Source organism: Zingiber officinale, chromosome 6A (assembly GCF_018446385.1).
Source record: "Zingiber officinale cultivar Zhangliang chromosome 6A, Zo_v1.1, whole genome shotgun sequence".
In the NCBI taxonomy this organism is placed as follows: Eukaryota; Viridiplantae; Streptophyta; class Magnoliopsida; order Zingiberales; family Zingiberaceae; genus Zingiber; species Zingiber officinale.
Genome location: NC_055997.1, coordinates 41,248,277 through 41,259,248, shown reverse-complemented (window position 1 = coordinate 41,259,248; position 10,972 = coordinate 41,248,277). Strand labels below are relative to the sequence as shown.

The 10,972-nt window shown below is 41.5% G+C and overlaps 1 long non-coding RNA gene across 1 annotated transcript; it reads left to right on the top strand.

The window, feature by feature from the left end:
- The first annotated feature begins 1,887 nt into the window (after window positions 1–1,887).
- On the top strand, window positions 1,888–3,016 carry LOC121993898. Its single transcript, XR_006115467.1, has 3 exons — window positions 1,888–2,336; window positions 2,421–2,506; window positions 2,957–3,016. It is a non-coding gene; the product is annotated as an uncharacterized LOC121993898 (long non-coding RNA).
- The last annotated feature ends 7,956 nt before the right edge of the window (window positions 3,017–10,972 follow it).

Here is a 10,972-nt window from a genome sequence, read left to right as displayed (position 1 = left end):
TTGCTTCAGCTTGATTTGATCTCTGCCATGTCATCATGGTTTAGTCGACCAATCAGCCTTTGATCAAACTCTATTCTGTTCCGATCTGAATTCTGGTTCGAGTTGATCTGATTCGGTCGGTCGATCGATCTTTGGATTCGATTGACCCATCAGGTTAGTTCCTGTAAAACAGAGTTAAATAATATATCCCTGCAAAATAAAATAAGGACAATAATATATGAATAGTAAGATACGTGAGTAGTATTTGATAGTAGAACTGTCTTGATCTTAACTTGAAAATCTTCCCGGTTTCTTCAATTGGATCAGCGACCTAGGGTTTGTTCCTTTTTAGAACACGACCTCACTGTCGCTCCTTATGTTTCATACCTCAACTTACCTGCCAAACATTGATCCTCCAGATCTGTTTGGGCTTTCTCTGCTCAGTGTCTATCCATGATCTACTAAGACTTTTCCTGCAATACTACATTAGTCAATAATAGTAATATATAACCATATGGTAAAACTAAATTTCGAATTACCAAGATCCACTGGTTCGGTCAACCGTGCATGGTTGATCGAAAACCATCCGATCAACTTTGCATGGAGTTCACTCCTCCCAGACTTCCCGTTACCTAAGGTTACCTCCCCTAAGATTTTCTTCATATGGATTTACTCATTAAAACCTAGAGTTACCTCCCTCTAAGATTTTCTCCACCTAGCTTCACTCACCAGGACCTAAGGTTACCTCCCCCTAGGGTTTTCTCCAACTGGCTTAACTCACTAAGACTCAGCATTGGATTGTCTTGCTAGGGTTCGATATTGGGTCCTCTAGACCTATCGAATCCTTCTACCTAGCTTCCATGATCTATCGAGATTTTTCTTTCCTAGTCGCAACTAGGACTTCCCTTGATCAAGCTCATTTAAACATATTTGTCAGATATTAAAATCTTGGAGGTCAATTGCATCAACATATTCTTGAATAACCTCCACCAAAATCATGGACTACAAATATGTGAGTTTCACTTGAAATAAAAGTATTTGACATATTTTCTAAGTTTTCGAAGAAATCAAACAAAAAAATAATAAAAAAACTAATTAAGCAAGCTGTTACAACAATGCTTTCTTCCAAATTCAATAACAAGAATACATACTAAACAATATCATTTTACCGATCAAGATCTAAATAAAGCATTCAAAAAGTGTCTCAAATTTCAAAAAAAAAATAATATTGTTTTCGCTAGGAATAGCTGCCCCGCCAAATGAGTTTAGCTAGTTCACTCCACTTCATCATCAGATACATCTTGAATTTCAATAGCTACAGATTCACATGCTTGCATGTTTAATAATGCCTTAGAAGTCGACGTGTCTTTTTTTCTCCTTATTCTCTAGTTCAACACAAGATAAAGTAAAAGAAAAGGGGAATAGCATATCATAAAATAAAATAAAAAAGATAGAACTTTATGACCTCATAATCTCCATGGTCTTTTCTAAACATTACAGAGGATGGAAAGGCAGTATTCTTGGCCTTCTCCTCTGCCCTGACGATGTCACTCACCAGGTGGTATCGCTGGAAGCTGACAAGTGAGGCGGCACAGTGACATGGTAGAAGCCAAGGCAGCGAAGGACCCAATGTTGAACTTGAAGAGGTATATCAGTGTAACTATGGATTCATCCCGCTTTAACAAGGGAATGAAGATGAGTGGTTTGGTAGAGATGTTGTAAAATACTGAAAATAGGTTAATCACCATAAGGAAATTTTCTGAAATTTTTAGAAATTTTTTGAAAATTTTTGGAGACCGTATGGACAAATTTATGGGGATAAAAATTGAGCTCCGGAAAAGCCTATTTAGGCTACCCCATTTAAATGAGGAAAAGTTTATTTCTTTTTATTTTCTTTCCCTTCTCCCCCAAACATCGTTTCTTCTCTTCTCACGCCGAAGGCGTTTCTTCTCCAGCGGCACCGTTTCTTCTTCTTCCCAAAACCGCCACCGTCGTCCGTTTCTTCCTCTCTTCCCCTCCAGTACAAAGCTTCGAGTCTTTCCCTGCGTCGACTCAATTCCTCTTCGCCTTTGCTCCTTCCCATCGCAGCACCGAGAGTCCCCACAGAGATCTCTCTGTCACCGAGCCCTAGCTTCCGAGCCGCACACCGCCAGCCATCTTCTCGGTCGTGTCTCTTCCTTCTCCAGTTCTCCTCTACTCATCGCCGCTGACCCTCGCGGTCGACACCGGCCATTTGAGCCCTAGCACTGACGCCGACGATTAGAGCGCCACCGGGTCTCCTCACGCCTTCACCGCCGCCACCCGATCTCTCCAAACAGCCGACACTGCCCTTATTGCCGTGAGCAGCCAACACTGAGGTAAGCTTCGTTGTGGATCAGTGTGCATTTTAGGGATGGTGTGGTTGATTGTTGATGTTGGCGTTAATAAATGGGTTCCTTCAGTGATTGTGATTTAGGGCATTGAAGAAGCAGTGAGCTCCCTCTTCACTGAGCAATGGGGTATCCAAATACCAGCTGCCACACTTGAGGTAACGATTATTTCCAATATATATAGTTTAAGGATAGGAGCTATACTAGGTTTTGACTGTGGATGAATTCCAGAGAGGGCAGTAGCCTCATCATTGCTTCGACTTTAGTTTCCAGCAATATGTTGATGGGTTATGTCAATCTGGAATTCGTTAATGTTAACAAGAGGTGCTAATTTAGGTGAAATCATTTAATTAAGTATAAATTGGGAATTTAGTGGATTAACTATGTTTAGCTGTAGATCAAGGTTTAAATTGAATATTGTGGTTAGTTGTTTATTTATGGTTAGGTTATCTGGTGGTAAGTTGAAGACTGAATTGCCACTAGAATTGATTTAAGTATAGACTTAGATCTAAATGGAATTAATACCCTAGCTTCCTAATCAAACTAGGATTTAGTTTAGCTATTTTTGTTTATAATGAAAATTAGCTAAATTGTATGATTTATTACAGGACATTGATTCGGGACGAGCACTTCGACATTTCGATTGATTAGCTCAATCTACATTGGAGGCGAGTACCTTGACCTATCTATTTTGATACGTCTTGTTGATATGTTTAGTAGATTTTTAACAAGTAATAATAATTATGTTTATATCTTCATCGGCATGTCACTATTTATTTCCGAGCATGTTTTGTTTGTTACCTGATTAGCATTCATGCCTCTGTTTATTATTTATGTTATAGAGATAGTGACATGTCATGCTTTATGATATACTGGACTGGTTAGATACCCTACTTGACATGTGTACCTAGATCATATTATTTGACCCACATATTTTGGTACACATTATATGGAGAGGGATAGGATCAGGTTATTTCCCGGCTTAGTGACATGCACCATCTTGCATGATTGCATGCTGAGCGGTTGGCAGCTCTATTATTGTTGAGCGTATCGCCAGTTACATGGATCTGCACGCACAACCACTCATGGGTTAGTGGTTTTTGTTCAGGCAGGGTGTGTTGCAGCAGACTCTGTTTGGCTCCGTTGGTCCGCTCATGGGTAGTGTGACGCAGCGTGGTAGCCGATAGGGATCCCTCCCCGTCATCGCGTAGCCGAAGATAAGAGCATTGCGCTCCCTCACTATGTTTGAGGTAGGAGGATAGGTGTACTCCGATAGCATCCTATCCACTCAGTCACTCATCAGGAGCAGTGACGACAGAGTGCACGGTTGTCACAGCCCTACCCTGTAAAATATCGAAAAATGACGAATAATCATAAGGGAATTTTTGAAATTTTTAGAAATTTTTCTGGAATTTTTTGGAAACCGTATGGATGAGTTTACGGGGATGAAAATTGGGCCCCGGGAAAGCCTGTTTAGGCTACCCATTTAAGCGAGGAAAAGTTGAATTTGTTTATTCATTTTTCTTCTTCCCCATTTTCTTTGCGTTCCCTAAGCCCGTCGCCGAACTCGTTGATTCATCTCCTCATCTTCCCAAACCGTTGGCAGTTCCTTCTCCTCCCACGCATACAAAGCCGAAACCCTAATGTTGATTCCTCTTCTTCCTCTCTTCTTCTCCACTTCGTCTTACCCCAACCCGATGCACGCAGACGCCACCTCTCCTCTCCTCTGGCCGACTCCTAGTTTCTACCCTAGCGCCGGCCACTGCCTTGAGCCCTTGATCTGTCTCGGCCGTGGAGATTAGGACACGCCGCAACCCTCTCGTGTCACCCCGGTCGCTACAGTCGGCGCCGACTCCTGCCGCCCTCCCGAGCCCCTTCCTCTCCTCATCTCGAGCACTCTTCTGCGATTTGCCTCTCGCACTGCTGCCTCCTCCCCACCACCGACGGTCTAACGACCCAATTTTCCCTATTTCGAGTTCTAAATGTCCTTAAAAATATTTGGAAATGCTTTTAAAATATTCTAGAGATTTTTAGAAATTTTTAGAGTATTTTTACGTAATTTTTGGAAGTCGTTTGATATTTTTACAAAACGAAAGAAGTTTTGGCAAAAAAATGTTCAAGCCGGGATTCGAATCGTGGACCTCGGACCTGAACCGAGCTTTAACCGGATCTAGCCAGCTAACTGTTCCACGACCTTTATGTGAAAATATAGAGAACAGAATTTATATAAGTGGTAGAAGTTAGTAACAGGGAATAAGAGGGGAAAAAGGGGTTGAAGCGAGATTTGAACCCGCGACCAGGGGTTCCGGTCAAAACGCAACTAACCACTTGTTCTGCAAGCTTTTTGTTAATCAAGTAGGGAACAAAATATATATAAGCTATAGTTGGAACCGAAAATAACCCTAAGTATAAAGATCTAATTTCTTTTCCCGAACCCGAATCCCGTTTTTTCTCTTCCTCCTCACGCGCGGCGTTGCTTGGGCGAAGACGAAGCCGAACTTAGGGCTTCACTTCCGATGGCCGGCGAGCACTTCTCTCCATGGGTTCTTCACAGATTCGGGTCTCCTCGATGAGGGGAGCTCAGAAACACAAAGAAGAGGTCGAGATCTTCATCTCATCCGAACCCTAGAACCCATTCCGTCGGTTGTAAGTGCAAGACCAAGTGTAAGTACTACTCACCTGTGGTAGGAGTTGCTCCGAGCTTTCGGTTTTCATTTCCTTGCTTTCATATTTTTCTGTGCCGAGTAGAACTATATGCTAGGGCTTCTCTACAGGCTCTGTTTATCTAGCCGAATTGCAAGGTTAGGTTTGCTATGCCGAATTTAAAGTGCTAGGGATATAGTTTCTCTTGTTTGGATCATGTGTGCAGAATTTAGGGATTTAGGGAAACATCCGAGATTTGTTTTCCTCTTGTTGTATCTGCCGTGGCATGTTTCAAAGAATTTGGTTTGATTTAAAGTCCGAACCCAAGGATTATACAGAATAGGCACAGCATAATTCAAGTAGTTGTTTTTTTTCCAGCGGGGATGTTCCCTTGATAGTTCTGAGCATGAAAAGGGGCCTTAGTTCATGGGTATAGTTTAGATTCCCTATGGGATTTTGTTTAGTTTCACAGCATGTTTATGTACTTAACTTTCATTGTGTTCGGTAAGGAAATTGGAGGTGCCTTATTTCCACGAGCCTCTTAAAGCATGCCATCTTAAGTCCTTTGCTGATGAATTGTTTCGTCTTTGACATTACAATTTTGAGTTCTTGCTGTTTCCCAGGAGCATGAGTAGCTTTTAGCTTGTTTCGTGATTCCATACACATGCAATTTTGAGAATTTCTGATACTTGCTGATTATGGTAGTATAAACATGGATGAATACGTGTTGTAGGTTTTAAAGGTGTTCCTTGAAGCATGGAAACTTAATAGCATGAGTAGGCAGTTTAGATATTTCTGTTGTAGTTTCAGAATGTAATTTTGTAATCTTCCTATTACTACTGTAAGCATGAATAGCATACATACCGTGAACAACAATTTAGTTTTTCTTGCTAACTTTATGTTAGCATATCAATTTAGTTTTGTTGCTATTTCATGAAATGAACATCCCTCTAACTCTAGCACGTAGTTTCTGTTTTAAGCATGCCTTTAGCTTTCCAGTGTTGTATCCTTGTGCATTTACCTACTGTCCATAAATTCCAGCAAGTTTGCTTCCTTTTGGGCCAATCAGATGGGCATAAACAACCCTTGATCTTTAGCATTCCAAGTTTAGATAATCCTGGTGAAATCCCCTTTTTGCTGCCTTAGCTTGGTTAGTTCCCTTTTTACTGCTGTGAGTTGGATATAGAAGAGGTGAAGGAACTTTAAGGGATTATAGCATGTAATTTTTATTTCTTTTGCTTAAAAATGTGCATGAACAGATTTTAGCATATACATATATGCACAAAGCATTTAGTTTAGACCTTCCTTGCTGTAATAAGCAGTTATAAGTAAGAAAAAGACCAAGGTCTAATTAAAAAGAGCTAACCAGTAAATCATTTAAAGTAAGAGGCTAGTACCCGACTTCCAAGGTTGTCGTTAAAGAAATCCAGGTGACCAATTCCAAGGTCTTGACCCTGGTAAGACCAAGGTCTTTACCTCATAGGACTAGAGGCTCGCTACCTCAGTCTCTATTAGAGAGCGCGCAAAAGATGGTACAAAGCCTGGGCCCAAAGAAGAAGAAGAATAAGAAAGAAAGAGAAAAAGGAAAAGAAGAAGAAAGTAAAAGTGAAATTAAAAGATTAATTTCTGGTATAAAGATATAAGAAAATGAAACAAGTATTATGTTTAGAATCAATAGAAGTTAGTTTCTTTAATTCTGAGCCTACAGTAGTAGTTTCATTATTTTCCTATCAGTTAGTGAGCATGTTTAGTATTCAGTTTTATTTCTGTATACCATGAGTACATGCAGCTTTGCTTTTAACATTTCAGTTTTAGTATTGTTGCATTTTTTTTATGCACTTCGAGTTTTTGTGAGATAGATTAGTACTTACTAAGCATTTCGCTTATAGTTTTATTTTTCCTCCTACTGCAGATAAAGGAAAAGCTAAGATATGAAAGGGAGGCGACAGGGTGGTGGTGGTGATGAAGGTGTGTGATGACTGGACTATGGAGAGATCCAGAGTTTGCTAGCAAATCTTCAGGACCTATCTGTTTAGAGTTTATGTTTTAGTTCTCTTCTTAAATACTATTATGAAGTTTTGTGAGATTGTGATTGAGTTTGATTCGTATTTGTAGCTTATCATGTCCTACTCTTGGAGTTATGTTTAGTTCTTATTGTTAGACTAGTTTTCGTTGATTATAGTGTGATTTTATTACTGCGTGGTTGTGAAAAATGTATTCCAGCTGCCTGTGGTTGCGTATATATTGTTTGTATTATGGATTTGGTCACCGGTACAGGGGAGACTCTGCCGAAATTTTTCGATAGGAATTCCTCTGGGCCGTGATAAATCTAACTGATGTTATTAATAGCGTTAGTGACATTAGTAAGTAGAGTATAGATAGGTAACAACCGCCCTTAGAGAGTAGTAGTAAGAAGGGTGGGTTCTTACAGTTGGTATCAGAGCAGCGTTCCATTCTCCAGCATCACACACACATTAGCATCAACCTTGTCGTCTTCAAGTAAGAAAATATTTAAATTCTTTCTTTATTCTGCTTTCCTTATTATTAACTGCAGTGTAGAGTATTTATTTTTGAATGCTTAAGTAAGATAGAAGATTTTGTTTCCCTTTTCTAGATTCATATATAAGTATGATTAGAAGGGTTAGAGAAGCTATCAAGCCTTTTCCTCTGCATAATTAGATGCCACGAAGAGGACGTCCCCGTACCGTTCATACTGAGGACAAAGTTCAGGAGAACGAAAAGCCCAGAACCCCTGGGCCTATTCTCCCTGAAGTTGTTGCTCAACTTCAGACAAGTGTGCGTAGTGATTGCCAATCTAATGGCCAATCAGTTAGCTCCTCCCACTCCCCAACCATTAATGTGGAGACTCGGGGGTGATGAAGTCCTATCGGTTGCCACAAGTCACCTGACACCTAGAAGACAAGCATACCTCATCCGGTGTTGGCGAAACTAGAAAAGTGAGCCACAGGGTGCCCAAGCTTGGTTCAAGACACTTGAGAGCATAATGGAGCTTCTGGCCAGAAGTCGAGAAGGGTAAGTGTGCCACTTCTGCCTATCTGGAGGTGCTTGTAGGTGGCGGGAGCGAGTTAAGAGTAAGAAGCAATCGACGGATGGTGGGTTGACTTGAGACAGTTTCTGAAGAAGTCTTCCTCAACGGATCACCAATAAGCAGATGAGGAGCTTATGGAATTGAGACAAGGTGATCTACCGAGAGGAAGCGGTTAAAAGATTTAACAAGCTAGCTCACCTTTGCCTATGGTTAGTAAGTACAAGATAAAAACGAGTCGGTGATGCTCTAATCTGAGACGGAAATAACACCTAATGTGAGTAGTGAAACTCACCGACCATAGATTGGTGAAAAGTCGGTCAGCGGGCATTAGTGAGCACTATCTGAATAGCAACAAGGCACAACAAACGCAACACAAGCCGGTCAAGATAGAAGACAAGACAACCAGTCAAGTAATCAGAACTGGAAGGACAAAGATAACAAGAAAGACCCAGCGGGAAGATGTTCGGGTAGTCATGAGTATCCAAAGGTATTTCGAATGGCTACGAACTACCTCCCAACAGTGGAATTTGAGATTGACGGTTCCCAGTGGGTCCAATTTCAAAAGCTCCATCTGCATGTCTCAATGATGAAAGAACTACAAGAACAACTTCAGGAGCTGCTTGACAAAGGCTTCATCCGCCCTAGTCATTCACCATGGGGAGCTCCCGTGTTGTTTGTCAAGAAGAAGGACGGATCTATGCGAATGTGCATAGATTACAGAGCTCTGAATCAAGTGACGATCAAGAACAAGTACCCCCTTCCCAGGATCGACGACTTATTTGATCAGCTGAGAGGGGTAACAGTATTCTCGAAGATAGATCTACGCTCTAGGTACCATCATCTGAAGGTGAAAGAAAGAGACATACCCAGAACAGCTTTCAGAACCAGATACGGACACTACGAGTTTGTAGTCATGCCTTTTGGTGTGACTAATGCACCAGCAGTCTTCATGGACTTAATGAACAGAGTGTTCAGAGAATACCTTGACAAATTTGTCATCGTATTCATCGACGACATTCTGGTCTATTCAAGGACCCCAAAGGAGCATGACACGCACTTGAGGATAGTACTGCAGACTCTTCAGCAAAAGAAGCTTTACGCTAAATTCTCAAAGTGCGAGTTCTGGTTAGATCAGGTGGCATTTCTAGGTCACATAATTTCTAAAGAAGGCATCCAAGTGGATCCAGCAAAAATAGAAGCAGTCAACAACTGGAGCAGACCCAAGAACGCCAGGGAGATCAAAAGCTTCCTTGGTTTAGCGGGGTACTACAGGAAATTCGTGGAGGACTTTTCCAGGATAGCCTCTCCACTAACAGCCCTCACCAGGAAAAACAAGAAGTTTGAATGGTCAAATAAATGTGAGCAGAGTTTCCAAGAGCTCAAGAAGAGACTGACCAATGCTCCTATCCTGACAGTTCCAGAGAGTGACAAGAGTTTTGACATCTATAGTGATGCTTCCAAGATGGGCTTAGGAGTTGTACTCATGCAAGAAGGAAAAGTCATAGCCTATGCTTCCAGACAACTCAAAGACTACGAGAAGAACTATCCCACTCACGATCTTGAGCTGGCAGCTGTGGTTTTTACACTGAAACTCTGGCGACATTATTTGTATGGAGTTCAGTGTAGAATCTTCACAGATCATCAGAGTCTTAAGTACTTCTTCACTCAGAAGGACTTAAACATGAGACAGCGTAGGTGGCTGGAGTTGGTCAAAGATTACGATTGTGAAATCCTCTACCACCCAGGCAAAGCTAACAAAATGGCAGATGCACTAAGCAGAAAGTCCAGTGCATCCCTGATGTCTCTGTCATCATTAGCCCTGCCACTGCAGAAGGAGTTATCAGATTTTAGACTTGAAATTATTTAAGGACAGCTCTCCGCATTGACCTTAGAGTCTACCTTGCTTGGGGATATACAGAGAAAGCAAAGTGAAGATCCAGACATTTAGAAGATCAAGCAAGGGATACAGAAAGAAGACAAATCAGAGTTTCGAGTAACAGATAGCGGGATTCTTTATCAGGGAAGTCGCATTTGTGTGCCCAATGATGAAGAACTGAGAAAGAAGATTTTAGAAGAAGCTCATCGCACACCATACTCCATGCATCCTGGTTCTACCAAGATGTACCAAGATGTGAAACAGAGGTTCTGGTGGTTAAGACTCAAAAGAGACATTGCTAAATATGTCAGTACCTGCCTGACATGCCAGAGAGTCAAAGCAGAACACCAGAGACCAGGAGGAGTTCTTCAATCTCTCCCAATACCAGAGTGGAAGTGGGAAGACATATCCATGGACTTCATAACAGGTCTTCCAAGAACTACAAATGGATATGACGCAATATGGGTAGTAGTGGACAGATTGACTAAGTCTGCCCATTTCCTAGCCATCAAGGTGTCCCACTCCATAGAGCAGTTAACACAACTATACGTTAAGGAGGTGATCAGACTTCATGGAGTCCCTAAATCTATTGTTTCTGATAGAGATGGGCGCTTCACCTCACACTTTTGGGAGTGCATTCAGAATGCACTAGGCACTAAACTCAAGTTCAGCACAACTTTCCATCCTCAGACTGATGGACAGACAGAGCGAGTAAATCAGATTTTAGAAGATATGCTCAGAGCTTGTGCGTTGGATTTCAAGGGAAGTTAGTGCAAGTATCTATACTTAGTTGAGTTTGCCTACAACAATAGTTATCAAACGACCATCAAGATGGCACCATATGAGGCACTGTATGGCAGGAAGTGCTGATCACCCCTTTGCTGGCAAGAAGCAGGTGAGAGAAAAGAAATGGAAGTAGAGCTGGGCATTCAGACAGAGCTGATAGATGAGACTACTCAAGCAATCCAGAAAATCAGACAGAGAATTGAGACTGCCAAGAGCAGACAGAAGAGTTATGCTGACACACGCTGTAGGCCACTGGAATTCCAAGTAGGG